Source organism: Dendrobates tinctorius, unplaced genomic scaffold (assembly GCF_039654945.1).
Source record: "Dendrobates tinctorius isolate UK_male_01 unplaced genomic scaffold, ASM3965494v1 ptg000031l, whole genome shotgun sequence".
Taxonomy (NCBI): Eukaryota; Metazoa; Chordata; class Amphibia; order Anura; family Dendrobatidae; genus Dendrobates; species Dendrobates tinctorius.
Window position 1 is genome coordinate 24,269,895 of NW_027361699.1, and position 18,841 is coordinate 24,288,735.

The following is an 18,841-nucleotide window of genomic DNA, read 5'->3' on the forward strand; positions in this document are numbered from 1 at the left end:
GAATCTGCTGCGGAACAGCAGGGCCAAATCCGCTGCGGATCCGCAGCAGAATCCGCAACGTGTGCACATACCCTGCGCCAAATTTCTGCATCTCTTGGCAGAAAACGCAGGTAAAAATTAGTGCGTTTTTGCTACGTATTTTCATGCGTTTTTTCCTGCGCATTTGTCTGCATTTTTGTAAGCTAAATAAAGATATGTTTTTTAACATAAAAAAGCGTTATAATGTCGTTTCTTTGTCCAACCTCTTATTTTTGCATACTGCATTACACACAGATAGATCGATAGAGAGAGCGAGAGAAAGATATCTATCCATAGATATATCTACCCACACTCCGCCTACACACTTCCCTCCTCCCGATCTGCAGCGTTTCTCGCACCCACATCCGCAGCAAAACCACAGATCTTTTTATACATCTGCAGTTTTTCTGCGGATGTGCCTGACTCAATGGAAGTCAATGGGTGCAGAAATGCTGCAGATCCGCAAAAAGAATTGACATGCTGCGGAAAAAAAAAGCTGCGTTTCTGCTCGGATTTTTTTTTTGCAGCATGTGCACAACAATAATCCATTTCCCATAGGTTTACATTGGCTGTGCACTACACTGAAGATTTGATGCAAATCCGCATCTAAATCTACAACGTGTGCACATAGGCCTAAAGGTTTAAAATCCTGCAGTGCCCAGGAGGTCCCCCCTTCTCAAGAAGACACATGTTCAGGCCTGTCTGAAGTTTACCAGTGAACACCTGGATGATTCTGTGAGTGATTGGGAGACTGTGCTATGGTCAGATGAGACAAAAATTGAGATCTTTGGCATTAACTCAACTCGCCGTGTTAAGGGGGTTTTACACATAGCGATATCGCTAAAACGTCACTGATTTTGTGACGCAGCAGCGATATTGCTAGCGATATCGCTAAGTGTGATACTTACCTCTGACCGGCTCCCCCGCTGTCCGTCGCTGATCGCGCGAGATCGGGTGGCTCCATTTCTCGTTATCTGCTTCCTGCTGGGCTTCCTGCTGTGTGAGACGAGCGACGCTGGACGCGGGCGGGAGGACGCCAGGATCGTTGTGTGTGAAAGGTGAGTATCGTGCGCTGCGTCGCTGCTGCATCGCTGTGAGATCTGCCTGTATGGAAGCTCACTAGCGATCATTTAGCGATGCACCAGCGATCCTGACCGGGTCGGATCGCTGGTGCATCGCTAAATGTAAAGGGGCCTTTAGGCAGCATTTCTCTTCCTCCAATGTGGTCATGGGGGATTCCCTGCTGAGAGGAACAGAGGCCGCTATCTGCAGACTGGATATAACCTCAAGAGTGCGCAGTATGCTTTGCCCAACTGTGGACAAAGCCAAAAAGCATTAGTGCGCAGTTAGGCAAAGCATACTGCGCACACGCGGGAGGCAATTTGAATGCGAACGCACGGAACCTGTATGCAGACAACTCAATTCCCAGAAGGGAATGCATACAGCACGCCAATTTGGGGTGGAGAGAGAGAGAATAGAACCAATGCCCACCAGACCGCGGATATTACCATACTGCTCGGGGGCAATATAAAAGGTTTTTATGGGGGATTCATGGGGAGTCAGGGGGTTTCACAAGTAGTTGGGGAATGTATAGCTCGCACTCTATTAGATGATATTTTTAGTTGATGGGCCAAAAAACTGGTGACAGATTCCCTTTAAGTTTTGTTTGCCATAGGGATCAAATACTTATTTCTCACTGCAAAATGCAAATAAATGTATATAATTTATGCAGTGAGATTTTCTGGATTTTAATTTTGATTATTCTGTCTCTCAATGTTAAAATATAGACCTGTTCATGTCTTTGTCAGTGTTCAAACTTACAAAATCAGCAAGGGATCAAGTACTTTTTTTCCCCAATGTAACCTCAATGAGCAGTTTCGATTGGGGAACATTTTTTCATGATCTGGGACTGTGTGAAGGCTTTATTTTTTGCGTGCCGAACTGACGTTATTGATAACATTTTTGGATAGATACAATGTTTTGATGCCCGTTATTGCTTTCTAATGCAGTGTTGCTTTGAGCAGAAAAAAGTAATTCTGGTGTTTTTTTTTCCCCTATAAATTTTCTTTTCTTGTTACGCCGTTTACTGATCGGATTAATTATTTTTATATCTTGATGAGGTGATTTTGAACATGGCAATACCAAATATGTGTTCTTTTTAAAATTTTCTTTAGTTTGGGTCAAAAGGGGGGCGATTTGAACTACGTATATTCATGCCAGTAAAAAGGTTAAAAAAATAAATAAAAATGTAACGTATAGATAGATATATTTTTTACTGGCTGGAATAGTCTCTATGGAAGACTAGAAGCTGGGATCACCCAGTCGCCTGTGCTGCACATAGCTTGTTCCCGGCTCTGAAACCGCTGAATCCCCGTAGCGCACAGTGCGATCACTTGGGGGATTCAGAAGTCTGCAGTTACACAGAGTGACTGCAGACTTTTCATTTTAGACCGAACAACCCCTTTAATGCTACTGGTTAACAAGTAACAGTTGACTGTTCCTGGTGTCCACACCCTCCTTACAAGCATGCTGCACTTAGATTGACTGCTAAATCATCAATGCCTTTTTTTCTCTTACATTCTCTTTTTTCCTTTAAAGACTTTTAGCATTGCGCCTAGTTCTGTACTACAAGGGGAGGCCAGCGTAGTCATCCTGGCAATTAATGAATCCCAAAGAGTTGTCTTTGTCTGTATGGTCACAAAGAGGACAACATAAATCGGCAGGGAAAGAAAGAAACATGTAGTCTGAATTTCCTGTGCCTGGAAAGCGTAATCCCATAATCTATAAAAGAGCCTTTTCTTTTCAATGTTCAACCTGAGGGAAAACATAGAAGCAGCTTAGCAGCATTCTAGATGCTGTTCATTCTTCTCCATGGCCTTCGCTTGTTTTTGAAGGTCACCAGTCCATCATTCTGCTGTATGCATGGCTAATACCAGCTATAGCCATCTTACAAACATGGAATAAATGTCAGCTCATGTGATGGAGCCTATGTGCTAAAGCTCATATGTAAGGAAGTGTCACACCGAATATGCTGCTATTTTTGTTTGTTTTTTACTCCCTCTTGTACTGTGTGAATGCACCTTGTGGCCATGCGTTAAAAACTATAGTATATAGACCCTTTTGTGTGTGTTTTTTGTTTTTTTTTAATTCATGTTTATACATAGTTTTAGGCATGGCTCAGATGTATCAGCCGTGTACTATACAGCTTACAGTATAATTCTATGCTCATAGTTATGCCCATATACATGGTACAGGAATCGTGGGCTTCTGGGATATTTCCCATATGGAGCAAAGATGGCAGTGTGTTCACAAATTCTGATTATGGTACGATTTCTTTTCATGCAGGATGAAAGATACCATCATCGTTCATGTACCATTAAACCCGCATTAAGTCAGGTAAGGGTCTGCATTACTTTGCCATTCTGTTTTACTACATATTAAGAAATGTATACTGATACACATAATCTTTGATGCCAACGGGGCATCATCCATATCTTCCCGTATGTCGTTCAAAGATTGTTGCTCAACAAAATATTTGCAGAACAGGAATTGATAGTACTGATGTTATTTTGCCAACTTCTGTACAGCCAAGTAACCCGCAACAGTATTTTCTGTAGCTCAGTAGTTTGGAAGCTTTTTAGAGACCAGAGAGAATAAAGTGTATCATCCTGTTATGTTGTGTGACTTTAATACGTTAGTTTTAGGAATTTTGAACATGTTTCAAGTTTCTCCTTTTTAGGCTGTGTGCACACGCTGCGGATTCCGCTGTGTTTCCGCAGTGGTTTTGGCCGCTGCGGACACGCAGCAGTTTTAGCTGCGGTGTACAGTACCATTCATTTGAATGGGAAAAAAAAAACGCTGTGCCGACGCTGCGGAAAAAAACGCGCGGATTTGCTGCGGTTTTGAATCCGCAGAAAGAATTGCATGTCAATTCTTTCTGCGGAAACCGCTGCGGGTTCCTATCTCCACCATTGTGGAGATAGTGAATCCGCAGGACCAAACCGCAGGCAAAACCGCAGATAATCCGCAGGTCTTTGGACCTGCGGATTATCTGCGTTTTTTGCAAAATCCGTGCGGATTAATCCGCAGCGGATTCCGCAGCGTGTGCACGTACCCTTAGATTTTTTTTTTTTGGAGGGGGGGCGGGGAGGTTTTATTGTGAACCGTTCCTTTTTAGTATCTTTTTTATTATTTAGTGATGGGATGATGATTTTATTTTATATACATTTAAAGGAAATGTGTGACCAGATTTCAGCATAGTAGCTGCATACTTTATTAAATAAACTTTAGACCTGAAGAATCTGATGTACTTGCCTTAAAAATCTATGTAAGAATATTTGAGTTTCCCAGAACAATATTAGTATGAGTACTTCTAGGAGCCCAGTTGAGCTTATGAAATGCTAATTTGAATTTGGTCCAAGAGCTAACGTTTCTCCTTGTGCAGACACGGTGTTTCGGGGTATTGCCCCTCATCAGTGCAAGTTAAGATTCTGATTTGGCTTTTATCCCAAGTCATGTGGCAAGTTTCGTTAAAGGGTTGATAGTGAATTGTCAGATCGCTGCTTCCAACAAGTGGCGTGGTAGTATTCTATTCCTATTCCTCTATGAAGAGGCAGTTTGCATATTTGAATGTTAACATGTGTCAAAACTTTTGGCCACAACTGATTCTCAGACTGATATAAATTTCTGTTTTCAAACAGTTTGCTTCAATGTAAATGAAATACAGTTATAAGCATTTCATAAGTGTTTATTCTTTTATTGACAAAGACATCATGATCCTGTTGAGGCTCAATATTTACAGTGTAGATATAATTTTTTTTTTTTTTTTTTTCAAATTTTGCAATTCACACTGACATGAAGGATATCGTCAACACATTCTTGCCTAATCTGTGCTTGGAGTTGATCACAATTTATGCGTTTTTTTTTTTTTTTTGTCCACCTGCTTCCTGAGGATTTGACCTTTGGTTCTCAATGAGATTGAAATGTTCAGTCCATGGCCAGGAAACTTGCCTTGTGACATAGTCTCGGTCTTGCTTGGAAAAAGCATTGTTCATCACCAAAGTGCTCCTGGATTGTTGTTCGGAGAAGTTGCTCTTGGTATTTAAACAAATACCAATCTTTATTCATGGCAGTTTCCTCAAGCAAAATTGTGATTCCGCTCCCTTGGAAGTAAAGCAATTCCACACATGAGTGGTCTCAGGATGCTTTACTGTTGGCGTGACCAAGACTCTTGGTGATGCTTACTTATTTTTCTGAGGGCATTCATTCTTCCAGATATCCAAACAGTCTGAAGGGAGTAGAATCGCAACCTCAGTGTGAAACGGCCGTTGTCTCCTGCACTCCCGCTCCCATCCTGCTGATGCCAATGTTTTAATCGTTGGAATAAACAGTGATTTTTATTGGTGAGTGTCATCCGCTTCTTGTTCTCTATTAGGATTTATATGTGTGGTCTTATCGGAGAGTCACCCGGATTCTGTTGGAGCAGTAGTCGCTGAATTTATGAATACGGCTTGATTGGTGGACACATGTGCTGAGGCTCAGACTTTTTCGCTGTGCGGACTAGTATTTTTCTGTGGTGTATTACTTATTTTTCTGAGGACAGTCATTCTTCCAGATATCCAAACAGTCTGAAGGGAGCTTGATCAGAGAAGATGACTTTTCCCCAGTCCTCAGTTCAATCACTGTCCTTCCTGCAAAATTATTTTCTCTAATTAGACCCTGTTCAGATTGTATGGCACATCTGGAAAAATGACTTTCTGGAGAAGGAAAAGTGACCACTACCATGTGTCCTGTCTCAGGCCAACAGTAAAGCATCCCGAAAACAGTCGTGTGAGATTGTTTTCTATCCAAAGGAGTGGGATCACTCTTAATTTTGCTTAAATAAGCAATCCTCCCATCAAACTTTTTATTCTCATAATATATTATATAGCACTGTGTACGTGCAGTTGCTCATTTTGATTTTCTACTCAATTCTTCTGGTTTTCATCAGGTCTATGACATCACGTGACTAACCCCTTTCCGAAGTCAGGCGTAATAGTACTCAACGTCGGACTCCCTAACTTTGGTTTGGGCTCCGTTGCTGAGCCCACATCTTTCCCGAAACATGTCCGCTGTTTTGAACAGCTAACATGTGCCTGGAATAGCCGTGGCTATTAACTAGTTAAATGCTGCTGCGCTTCTGGCCCACCAGTGACCCCGTCACATGATCGCGGGTCACTGGTTCGTTGGCATGACAACCAGAGGTCTCCTGGAGACCTCTATGGTTGTCAGTGCCAGCCTGCTGTGAGCTCCACCTGGTGGTCGGCGCTCGTAGCAAGTGAGCAATTCTGCTATTGAGAGGCGATCTGAGCATCGCCTCTATGTAGTAGGGCCGATCGGATTGTGGCAGCTTATAGTCTCCCATGAAGACTATTGAAGCATGCAAAAAGTGAAAAAAAAAAAAAAAGTTTTTAAAAATATAAAAAGTTCAAATCACCCCCTTTCATAATAAAACAATAAAAAAAATCAAACATACACATATTTGGTATCGCCGCGTTCAGAATCTCCTGATCTATCAATTAAAAAAAGGCCAGAATTACGTTCTTTTTGGTCGCCGCGACATTGCATTAAAATGCAATAACGGGCGATCAAAAGAACGTATCTGCACCAAAATGGTATCATTAAAATAAAAACATCAGCCCAGCACACTAAAAATAAGCCATCACCCAACCTGAGATCACTAGAAATGGAGACGCTATGGGTATCGGAAAATGGCTCAATTTTTTTTTTTTTAATTTGGAACTTTTTTTCACCTTGGATATAAAAAAAAAAAACCCAGACGTGTTTGGTGTCTATGAGCTAGTAATGGCCTGGAGAATAAAAATAGCAGGTCCATTTTAGCATTTAGTGAACCTAGCAAAAACGCCAAACAGAAAGCCCGAGTGGAATTGCACTTTTTTTTTGCAATTTCACCGCACTTGGAAATATTTTCCCATTTTCTAGTACACAACATGGTAAAACCAATAGTGTAGTTCAAAAGTACGAGAAAATAGGGGGGGAAGCCAGCACTGCTTAAGGTTAGAACGCATAAATTGAAGTGCATATGCACATAATATCCAACTGTATTCAAAAATGAGATATTTGGCAAAAAAAATTGATCAATTCAATTGAGCCACCCCGCCGCGCCAAGGCAATCTCATGTGGGGGGTCCTACTCTACATTTATAATAAATACTGTGCCATTACGGCCTCCTAAGAGCATGACCACATCAAGTGCAATCTGTACCTGAACATTGCTGGATCGTTCCCATGAAGCCAGATGAAACAAGTGCAGATGAAGGCCAACCAGGTCTGAACACAGACATATCAGGATTGACCTCCACACATTGCCCAACCAGCAAACATAGATGAAGGGCGATATTGGCCCGGACACAGTTCAAAAGTACAACTCGTCCCGCAAAAATCAAGCCCTCACACGGCCATATTGACGGAAAAATGAAAAAGTTATTGCTCTGGGAAGATGGGTAGCAAAAACGAAAACGCAAAACTGGAAAAAGCTCCGGTCATGAAGGGGTTAAAAACTAGCTGAGTTAGTCTATTAGTCTAAGCTTGTCTACTCCTCTAAACTCTATGTAGCCTATGTAGAAAGGTCAGTTTTCCCTGCATGAGTCACTGCAAAAGTTTTGGCAGATGGGAGTAGCTGGGTGAGGCGTTTAACTCCTTAACGTCCAACGACTGATATATCTGACATTGGACGCCTCCCCCTGTTTTGGTACAGGCTCCGGCGATGAGCACACACCTTTTCCGTCCCATGGCAGCTGATCTGATCAGCTGTCTGGTGGCCCTAACAGTCACGGGTGGAATTGCAATGCACCCGCAGCTGTTAACAACATGTGAAATGCCACTGACAGTGGCACTTCACATGCACGTGTAGGAAGTGTCATTGACCACACCCATCGGCGCCCATGTCACATGACCCTGGGTTGCTGATGTGTTGGCATGACAACCCAGGGTCTCCCGGAGTCCCCTGTGGTTATAATTGCCAGATCGCTATGAGCGCCGCCCAGCGGTCGGCGCTCATAGCAAGTGAGCCTTTCTGCTACATTGGGCTGCAGCCCTGCTCTGTGTAGCAAAAGCAATCAGATGATCGCAGTTTCTAGTCTCTCATGGAGACTATTGAAGTCGGTAAGAAAAAAAGTTTTACAAAATATATAAAAAAAAAAACAAAAGCTCAAATCACCCCCATTTGCCCCATTCAAAATAAAACAATTAAAAAATACACATATTTGGTATTGCCTCGTTCAGAATTGCCCGATATGTCAATATATAAAAAGAATTAATCAGTTAGCGGCGTAACAAGAAAAAAAATCAAAACACCAGAATTACGATTTTTTTTTTTTTGATTGCTGCAGCATTGCAATAACGGGCCATCAAAAGATTGTATCTACCCCTAAATGGCGTCATTAAAACATCAGATTGACGCCTAAAAAAATAAGCCCTCACCCGGCCTCAGATCCGAAAAATGGAGACACTACGGGTCTTGGAAAATGGCAACAGTTTCTTTTTTTTTTTTTTTGGGAGGGAGACAAATTTTGGATTTTTTTTATCACTTAAATTTAAAAAAAAAAAAAACAACAAAAAACCTAGACATCTTTGGTATGTACAAACTTGTAATGACCTGGAAAATCATAATGGTAGGTCAGTGTTATCATTTAGGGAACATGGTAAAAAATATTCAAAAAACAATTGTGGAATTGCACTTTTTTTTTGCAATTTCATGTACATTTTCCAGAACCCGATATGATAAAATCAATGGTGCCGTTCGAAAGTACAACTTGTCCAGCAAAAAAACAAGCCCTCACTTGACCATATTGACAGAAAAATAAAGTTATGGCTCTGGAAAGAAGGAGAGGAAAAAAGGAAACGGAAATACCCCTGGTCCTTAAAGGGAACCTGTCAGCAGAATTGTGCACAGTAACCTACAGACAGAGTCAGGTCGGCGTCGGTATATTGATTAAAATGATAGCTGAGATTATATCCGTCTTGGGGTTGTAATCTTTATTTTCAGTTTTTAGTTAATAATATGCTCGTGCTCTGGGGCGGCCTGACAGGGTCTTTATGTGGTGCTCTGATAAGGCCTGTTTCACACTTCCGTTTTTGTGTCCGCCAAACGGATCCGTTTCCGGTTTTTTGACGGAAACTGATGCAAACGGATCCGTTTTTTTAAAAACGGATCCGTTTTTTTGACGGATCCGCGGTAACCGTAATGGAAGTCTATGGGACAAAAAAAACGGATCCTGCAAAAAATGGCGGATCCGTTTTTTTACGGAAAACAACGGATTTTGACGGATTTGAAAAAACGGAAGTGTGAAACAGGCCTTAGCTATTCATAATGCACACTGCTGATGGGTCACTGACCCCTCAGTGACCTGCCCCCTAGTTTGCATAATGAATACCTGTACATAGTGAAAAAAAACCTTCAGGCAAAAGTAGAAAAAAAAATCAATTTAAAAATGGCGCCCCCTGCGCAGTAGCAGCTATTGGTGAGCATAGAGATCCAACAGCTGCTACTGCACAGGTGCGGGCAGCGCCATCTTGGAGGAGGACGTTTTTTTTTCTTCTCCAGCAAGATGGCACCGCCTTCACAATAGCCAGCTATAAGATCTCTATACACATCAATAGCACCAAGTTCAACTTTTCCCAACGATCCAGGAGCAATTTGGTGTTGAACAAAGTATTTTCAACCAAGATTGATTGCCACTTCACAAGGCAAAAGTGATAACCAAATGGTTGATTAACAGAATGTTGAAATTTTGGGTCCATGGCCAGGAAGCTCCCCAGATCTCAATCTCATTAAGAACTTGTAGACAAGTTATGTTTTGGCCCAGAAGCTGATACCCAACATGTCAGGGAGAATTACAGAAGTCTTGAAATGGGAGTCAACACTGTAAATAAGTTTTTTTGCAAAACCTGATGTATTGATCAATAAAAGTGTAAAAACGTGTCAGATGCTTATAATTGTACTTCAGTAACCATACAGACATCTGACTATAAAAGATTTTAAAACACTGAAGCAGCAAATTGTGCGAAAAACAAAATTGATGCCAGTCTCAAAACTTTTGGCCACATCTGTATAATCCTTTAGGTCAGATACCTATATTTAATAAATTTGTATTGTGCAATTTGGTGATGGGTCAGTTTTAATGTCACTTTATGTACAATCTTGCAATTTTCTAGTTTTTACACTGACCAATATGTAAGGTCTTGTTTTGTAAAGATCAATTTTAAAGGGAACAAGTCACCCTCATAAAACGCAATTTACTTGTAGATTTAATCTGGCGGTAAGGAAGATCCTGTTTGGCATTCATACTGAAACATCAGCTGCAAAGAGAAAGTGAAGTTGTAAATCTCCAGCAGACACTCTTCCAGTCCTCAGGAGCGTACACAGCACTCATACAGTCACCACTCACTAAATGGCTGGTATGGTTTGCTGTAATTGCTCCCCTGCACAATGACAGTTCACACACTCTCCCACGCTGTTGATGTTTGTGCAGGGAGAGTGCTTGCAGTGCTTTAACTATGTAGTGAACGCTGACCAAAACAACTCGCTGCAGACGCTTGCTTCCAATCATCAGGGAACTGAATATAACTTGATTTTTTCATCGTAGCCACTGCTCCAGTAAGCCAGCCAGACATGATTTAAAATGGACCTTTTTCTTTCAGTTTCAAAGATCAATAGTGCAGGTTAGCTCACTAGCGACCACTTAGGCTGGTTTCACATTTGCGTTTTTTTGCGCTGGAAAAAAACGCATACCTGCGCATGCGTTTTTTCCCCTATATTTAACATGGGTGCGCATACCTGCGCGCTGGCATGCGCACGTATGCGATTTTCATGCGCTGCGTTTTTTTGGGGTGTGCGTTTGTATTTTCCAGACGCAGCATGTTGCATTTTTTGGCCCTGCAAAAAAGCGCATGCGCACGTATGCGCACGTTTTGCGCTAAAAATGGCCATTATAGCCTATGGATGCGCATACGTGCGCATTGGCATGCTTATGTATGCGTTTTTTTGCACATGCGTTTTTTTTTTTAACATTAGTTTAGACAATGGAATTTAGGGGTTTGGGTTAGAGTTAGGGTTAGTTAAGGGGTTTAGGGTTAGGGTCAGGGTCAGGGTTAGGGTTAGGATCAGGGTATGGTTTGGTTAAGGGTTAGGGTTAGGGTCAGGGTCAGGGTTAGGGTTTGGATCAGGGTATGGTTTGGTTAAGGGTTAGGGTTAGGGTATGGTTTGGTTAAGGGTTAGGGTTTGGGTTAGGGTCAGGGTTAGGGTATGGTTTGGTTAAGGGTTAGGGTTAGGGTTAGTAAAGTCATGGTTTGGGTTAGTGTGAGGGGCCACCTAATGTTTGGAAAAAACGCAAACGCGGTAAAAACGCACTAAAAACGCTTACAAACGCATAAAAACGCTGCGTTTTTTTCATGCATGCTCATAAAAATGCTTGAAAAAAACGCAGCAGTTGTATGCTTTTGTATGCGTTTTTTCAATGCGTTTTTTTGCGGGAAAAACGCGCTGCAAAAAAAAGCAAGTGTGAAACTAGCCTTAGCGATGCACCAGCGATCCTGACCGCGTCATATCGCTGGTCGGGATCGCTGGTGCATCGCTAAAATGTGACAGTACCTTAAAAAAAAAACCTTTATATATCTTATCTGAGAAATTTGCTTAATTACCCACTTATCAGACACTTCTTCCCCTCTCCTGTCTCCTCAACTTATCATCCACTCTGAAAAGCCAGCTGGAATTAAGTTTGCTCAGACAAGACAAACTACATGTGTACAATTCATGGTAACGCAGTTATTGTAAAGCTGAAGGCAGACAGCTGGGGATATAGCCATGAAAATGGGGCCAGCTCACTACCGCTTTATTCTTCATGGACAGTGACCTCTGTCGTTGAGGCTTTTGGTAAGGTTAATTTTTTATTAAAAGTAAAGAAACCTTTATCAGTATTTATTTTTTAATATATTGCATGTGTTGTAATTTGCAAGATGTTTAGTGGAGGTACGGATCCTGAGAAAACCATTGATTTGCTCAAACACTTCCCCAAAAGGTGCACAGCTCCTGTCTGTGTGCACACGGAGCTGGGTACTGATGCCACAGTAAGCATAGGCTAGATAGAAGGTGTTTACTATAAAGTGTATGCTTACTATTGAATCCATTCCCCTCTGGATTGTTGTCACGCAATATATTATTCAGTGTCCAATAATTGAGTGACGGTATCTTTTATATTGTGAATGTTTATATTGTTGGGACTTGCTATAACTTGTGAAACCAGCAGCTTAGATGTTCTGGATATCCAGAGTCATCTTGCAGCATGTATTGTCATAGTCGTGGCTTAGACCCGTTGACCTACACCTTCTTTTACTCCGGGGCTTCCCCTTATGAAGTGTACAGTAGAGTGACACTGATTTATCCCTATCCCCACTGGGGTCATTCTTGCCATTTTAGTACATTATGAGGTCAGTGTAAAGTAGCCATTATGTAACGTGATAATAGATGTTCATAGTTTGTGTTCTTCATAGAAGAGAGCCTTTCAAAAACTGTTCTAGCTATAAGCATTCACACTAATGCCTTTCTAGGTTTGGGTGCTAAAATGGCATCACATTGCTTACTCCTCCAAGACTGAAGACTGGCTGCACCTTTGTGGTGCCCATATTCAGTGATCGTGGGGGGTCTCTGAACCCTTACCTCTATAGATAATATTTCTGAAAGTTCAAAAGCTATTTGACGTGACCGTTACCATTTTGATACTGTTTTAACTACACCAACTGTCAGAGTTTGGAGATGCCGTGCAGACTTTTTCATCACCAAGATCTCTGGTAGCCGTAGAGTCTTCTTCCCGTATGGATTCAGGGCTGCACTATTATTCACACGCCATCTAGAGTTAAGAGTTGTCTCGGGTTCATAAATAGGTAAAATTACAAAGTGGTTGTAAAACAAGCAACTTTGCGTTATACTCCATTTGCTAAAAATTCTCTGCTCGTTTGCTGTATAGGTTTGCAGTCACCCTGCCATCCCAGCCTGACGGGGTACTTGGGCAAGGAACACGTGGCGTGAGCGTATTCTGTACAGCCTGCTCACACCGTTCTGTAACTGGCCTATTCGTTGGTTCTCACAGCTTCAGCCCTCTTATGTTTCTCCCAAGCTGCAGAAACAAAGCGGTCTAGGAAAGGGTACAATTCAGACCAGTAACACGACCATGTCACCGGTCTAAATTGTCTACCTTCAGGAATCTGAAGCTGCATTGTGAGACAATTAACAGTAAGCAAGTAATCTGCAATTCATTTCTATGCCATGGACAGTCCCTGCAACATTGAGAAGATTTTCAGCAGATGCACCTTGGATGTGTGCTATTTCTATGCCGATCGATGTGTGTGACCTCCACCTTAACATGTCTAATGATTTGAAAGCTATTTTCTTGGTTGTTACTGATGCAACCTTTTAATATACGGTACCATAACCAAAAATCATTATTTTGTCATGAGCATATACGCTTCTGTGAACTGGCATCTGCCTACCTTTTGTCTTGTAATGGAAATGGCTGGGGAACGGACGAATTATTGCAAAAATTTTCATATTTGCAGAAAAACTCTTTAATGTAGCGCATGCAAGTAAATGAACACTGATGAACTTGGGGTATCGTCGATTGGTGTTTGTTACAGGAAATGTATCTGCCAATGTTAGACCCTCAAAGGGGGTTTTTGTTTTAGGCAGACTTTTTTTTACATATGAGCAGAGGACCATTGTAAGGAGCAAACCATGCACACATTTTCTATATTGAGTCAACTGCTCAAATTATCAGCATATCCTCATATGCATTTTCCAAGATCTGTATGCGATGGTTTAAAGCAGATGTCCCCAGAGGGTTGTAAGCAGCATCCAGCTCCTGCCCCACTCACAGTAGTAACACCCAGAGCCCACTATTACTGTTATAATGACAGACAAAACTTTTCCATTGAAATCACACCATGGCAGTATGTCAAGCTCCAGGATTTCCTATCATACCCTCATTCAGGTCTACAGGGCTACACAAAAGTCACCATCTAGCGGTCTACTCTTGCTACACCCGGTGCTAATGCACTAAGCTGGCAGATAGCTGCGAGCCATACATCACGAGGCCGTTGAGCCACACGTGGCTCTCGAGCAACAGGTTGGGGACCCCTGGTTTAAAGCAGGGCTGTGGAGTCAGTAAGGGTCCCATCACATTTAGCAATGCACCAGCGATCCCGACCACGATACGACCCGGTCAGGCTCGCTGGTGCATCGCTAAAGGGTCGCTAGTGAGCTGCCAAGCAGGCAGATCTCACCAGCGACGTAGCAGCGGTCGTTACTTACCTGTCAGACACGGCGATGAAGACGTTTGCCCGCGTCCACGCGTCGCTCATCAGCGCCAGCAGGAAGCGTCCAACGAGAAACGGTCCAGGCCTTTCTCGCGCGATCAGGAGCTGGTCGGATGTAAGTATCACACATAGCGATATCTCTAGCAATATCGCTGCTGCGTCACAAAATCGTATTTCCTACTCCACACTGATCCCTGAAACAGCTGTCTGTGGATGGATACCATGTTTTGGCATAGGTGGTTTCTTTCATTGGAGACTGCCCTTCCCGTGGTTGTTCCTTCCCGGGGAAAGACCTGGCTAGTCATTGCTTGCGTTGAGAAACATGTGATGGTGTCTCCGCGGCTTTTGTTTTGCATGTTTTTACATATTTCCCATAAGGGATGGGGGGCATTGCTCTAGAATCACTGCGTTGAGAAACGTTATGGTGTCTCCGCAGTTTTGGATGTTGATCTCAATGAGTTCATTCATCCTCATTTTTCATAAGCGATATCGCTAGCGATCTCTCTTAGTGTGACAGGGCCTTAAGTCAAATCAAAGACTCTGACTCCGACTCCCACTCCTTAATTTCACTGACCTCCGAATCCACGAATCCCAACTGCCTCACTATGGAGCATGTACATAAAGTGCAGCACAAATTCATCTCAACTAAAAGCTGAGATCTTTAGATCAGGAACACAATAGACATTCATAGGACATTTCATATCTTTCCCAAATCATTATGAAAACATTTACAGTACATCCTGCACTGAACTACTGTACCCAATGTATTATATATTTTAGGAGTCGGTCCATTTTATACCGACTCCACAGCCCTGGTTTGAAAGGACTTTGTTTGAACAGTCATTCTGTCCTGACAAAGTCCCTACGCTTGGTGCACCATGGTGAGGCCAAACCTTTAAATACACCTTCCTACCTGCTTATTTTCCATCTATCTACACCACCCCTCGTCTTTGACAGCTCTGGCTTCAGAAGGCGAGAGAATGGTGGAGATGGATGGAAAGCAAGTAGGTGAGAAGGGGTATGTAAATAATTGGCCCTGCCGTGAGGCACCGAGCACCTGTATTTGGTTTCAACAGTTATTCTGTGCTGACAGTCCCTTTAATTTGTGACTATCGGCAATCTCTCAAGTGTTCATAGAATCATAGAATGGTAGAGTTGGAAGGGACCTCCTGGTTCATCTGGTCCAACCCCCTGCTCTCAAAGCAGGATTCACTAAATCATCCCAGACCAATGTCTGTCCAGCCTCTGTTTGAAAACTTCCATGGAAGGAGAACGCTCCACCTCTCGTGGCAGCCTGTTCCACTCATTGCTCACCCTCTCAAAAAGTTTTTTTTCTAATACCTAATCTGTGTCTACTCCCATTGCTTCTAGTCTTTCCTTGTGCAAATGAGAATAAAGATGATCCTTCTACAATGTGACAGCCCTTGAGATTTTTGTAGATAGCTATTCAGTCTCCTCTGTCTTCTTTTTTGCAAGCTAAACATTATTATTTATTTATACAGCGCCACTAATTCCATGTTGCTGTACATGAGAAGGGGGTTACATACAAAGTTATAGATATCGTTTACAGTAAACAAATTTACAATAACAGACTGGTACAGAGGGGAGAGGACCCTGTCCTTGCAGACTTATATTCTACGTGATAATGGGGAAGAGACAGAAGGTTGTGGATGCAGAAGCTCTGGTGATGGTGAGGCGGCAGCTCGGGAGGTGGTGAGGCGACAGCATGGTTATTGCAGGCTGTAAGCTTTCCTGAAGAGATGGGATTTCAGGTTCCATCTGAAGGGTCCGAGGGTGGTGGATAATCTGATGTGTTGAGACGTGGAATTCCAGAGGAAGGTGGATATTCGGGAGAAATCTTGGAGGCGGTTGTGTGAGGAATGAATAAGTGTGGCGGAAAGTAAGTCTTGGGAGGATCGAAGATTATGTGAGGGAAGATATTGGGAGATTAGTTCAGAGATATTGGGAGAGGACAAGTTGTGGATGGCTTTGTAGGTCAGTGTTAGTAGTTTGAACTGGATTTGTTTGGGAATTGGGAGCCAGTCGTGGGATTTGCAGAGGGGAGAAACGGTAGTAGTGAGGAGAGAGGTGGATTAGTCGGGCAGCAAAGTTAAGGACACACTGGAGTGGCGCAGGAGAGTTGGTGGGGAGGCCACAGAGGAGGGTGTTGCAGTAAACACAGCGGAGGATGATGAGGGCATGCACAAGAGTTTTAGTAGATTGAGGGCTGAGGAAGGGACGGATTCTAGAAATATTTTTGAGTTGGAGGTGACATAAGGTGGCAAAAGTTTGGACGTGTGGTTTGAAGGACAGGGCAGAGTCGAGAGTTACTCTAAGGCAGCGGATTTCAGGTGTGGGAGAGAGTGTGATGCCATTTACCATAACGGATAGGGTAGGGAAGATACGTGAGATGGAGGAAAGATAATGAGTTCAGTTTTGTCTACATTGAGTTTTAGGAAGCGAGAGGTGAAGAAGGAGGATATGGCTGATAGACACTCCGGGATTTGGGACAGCAGAGAGGTGATATCTGGGCCAGAGAGGTAGATCTGAGTGTCATCCGCATACAGGTGGTACTGGAAGCCATGGGACTTTGAGTTGTCCTAGGCCAAGGGTATAGATGGAGAAAAAAGTAGGGGCCCAGGGCAGAGCCTTGTGGGACTCCAACAGAGAGGGGGCGGGATGAGGAGGTAGTGTGGGAGTGGGAAACGCTAAATGTGTGGTCTGAAAGGTAAGAGGCGATCTAGGACAGTACAAGGTCTTTGATACCAAGGAAGGAGGATCTGTAGCAGTAGGCAGTGGTCGACTGTGTCGAAGGCAAAGGACAGGTCAAGAAGGAGGATGGAGAACTGTCTTAGCTTTGGCTGTGCGTAAGTCATTAGTAATTTTGGTCAGGGCAGTTTCGGTGGAATGGTGGGGGCGGAAGCCAGATTGGAGGTTGACATGGTTTGCTGACCGGTCACTATTCTGGTAGCTTTTCTCTGAACTTGCTCCAGTTTGTTGATGTTTTTTTTAAAATGTGGTGCCCAAAACTGGACACAATATTCCAGATGAGGTCTGACCAAAGAGGAGTAGAGGGCAATAATGACTTCACGTGATCTAGACTGTATGCTTCTGTTAATACATCCCAGAATTGCATTTGCCTTTTTTGCTGCTACATCACGCTGTTGACTCATGTTCAGTTTATGATCTATTAGTATACCCAAGTCTTTTTCACGTGTGCTGTTACTTAGCCCTATTTCTCCCATTCATTTTTATTGCCCAGATGTAGTACTTTGCATTTTTCCCTGTTAAAACCATTCTGTTAGTTGCTGTTCATTGCTTCAGTTTATATATTTTTGATTCCTCTCTCTTCTCTAGTATTAGCTATCCCTCCTAGCTTTGTGTCATCAGCAAATCTAATCAGTGTACCCTCAATTCCATCATCTAAATCATTGATAAATATGTGGAACTATACAGGGCCCAGAACAGAGCCTTGTGGTACCCCACTTGAGACATTCTTCCAACTGGATGTGCAGCCATTTATGACCACTCTTTGGGTCCAATCACTGAGCCAGTTATGAATCCACCTAACAGTTGCGTTGTCCACTCCATGCTTAGTCACTTTTTCAATAAGGATTGTATGAGATACTTTGTCAAATGCTTTGCTGAAGTCAAGTTATACTATATCTACAGTATTTCCCTGATCCACCTAGTCAGTGATTCTGTCATAGAAGGAAATTAAGTTAGTCTGACATGACTTATTAGTTACAAACCCATGCTGACTGGTTAATCGCTTCATTCTTATCCAGGTACTGTTCAGTGAGTAGATATATATTAGTAGGATTGTAGATCATGTACTATCTGGTGCACCTGAACTAGGTGTATTGTCTGTCAGAGAAGCGTTCTGACAGTTCTAAGCTCTCCCAATAGTCCAAAGACAGACCGTTTATCTCTACACATCCATGCATTATTGATAACCTACCTCAGTGTGGAAACCTATTCAGCTTGTTTATGCGGAGGACGGCAGGTAGGATCTGTATTATTAGTCTTATTTTATTTTTTCCTGTGTTTTATTATTTTTATGGTTTTCATGCTGGAGAAACTGGAGTACACATTCTGTATTTGAATTGTAGAATTAATCTGCAAAATATGTAGTGATGTTGTAAAAACCTTACTTATCTTGTACTAGTATTGTCCCCACCACTATGTTTAAAACTTCAGAATAACCCTTTCCCAGCATTCTTTACTTGGGTCAACGTCCCGATAGTGATTGCTCTGCCTGCTGATTTGTAATTCCGCTCTCCCTCTTTGCAATGTTTTCCTTATGCCATAAAAGGGAAATGAACAAGTGTTTCTGGATTTTTTTTTTTGTGAACTATGGTCACATCCATTTTTTTCTCTGTACTGATTTATGGAAACCAATAGGGAAGGGTGTGAGCATGAACTTTTTAAAACAGGTTTGGTTACAATCTGCAGCA

The 18,841-nt window shown here is 42.5% G+C and overlaps 1 long non-coding RNA gene across 1 annotated transcript in view; it reads left to right on the forward strand.

The window, feature by feature from the left end:
* LOC141086304 (uncharacterized) overlaps positions 1-18,841 on the forward strand; it is a 200,897-nt gene that overhangs the window by 122,516 nt on the left and 59,540 nt on the right. The window contains exon 2 of the long non-coding RNA XR_012231575.1: positions 3,364-3,414. This is a non-coding gene — a long non-coding RNA (uncharacterized lncRNA). The remainder of the gene's footprint in view (positions 1-3,363; positions 3,415-18,841) is intronic.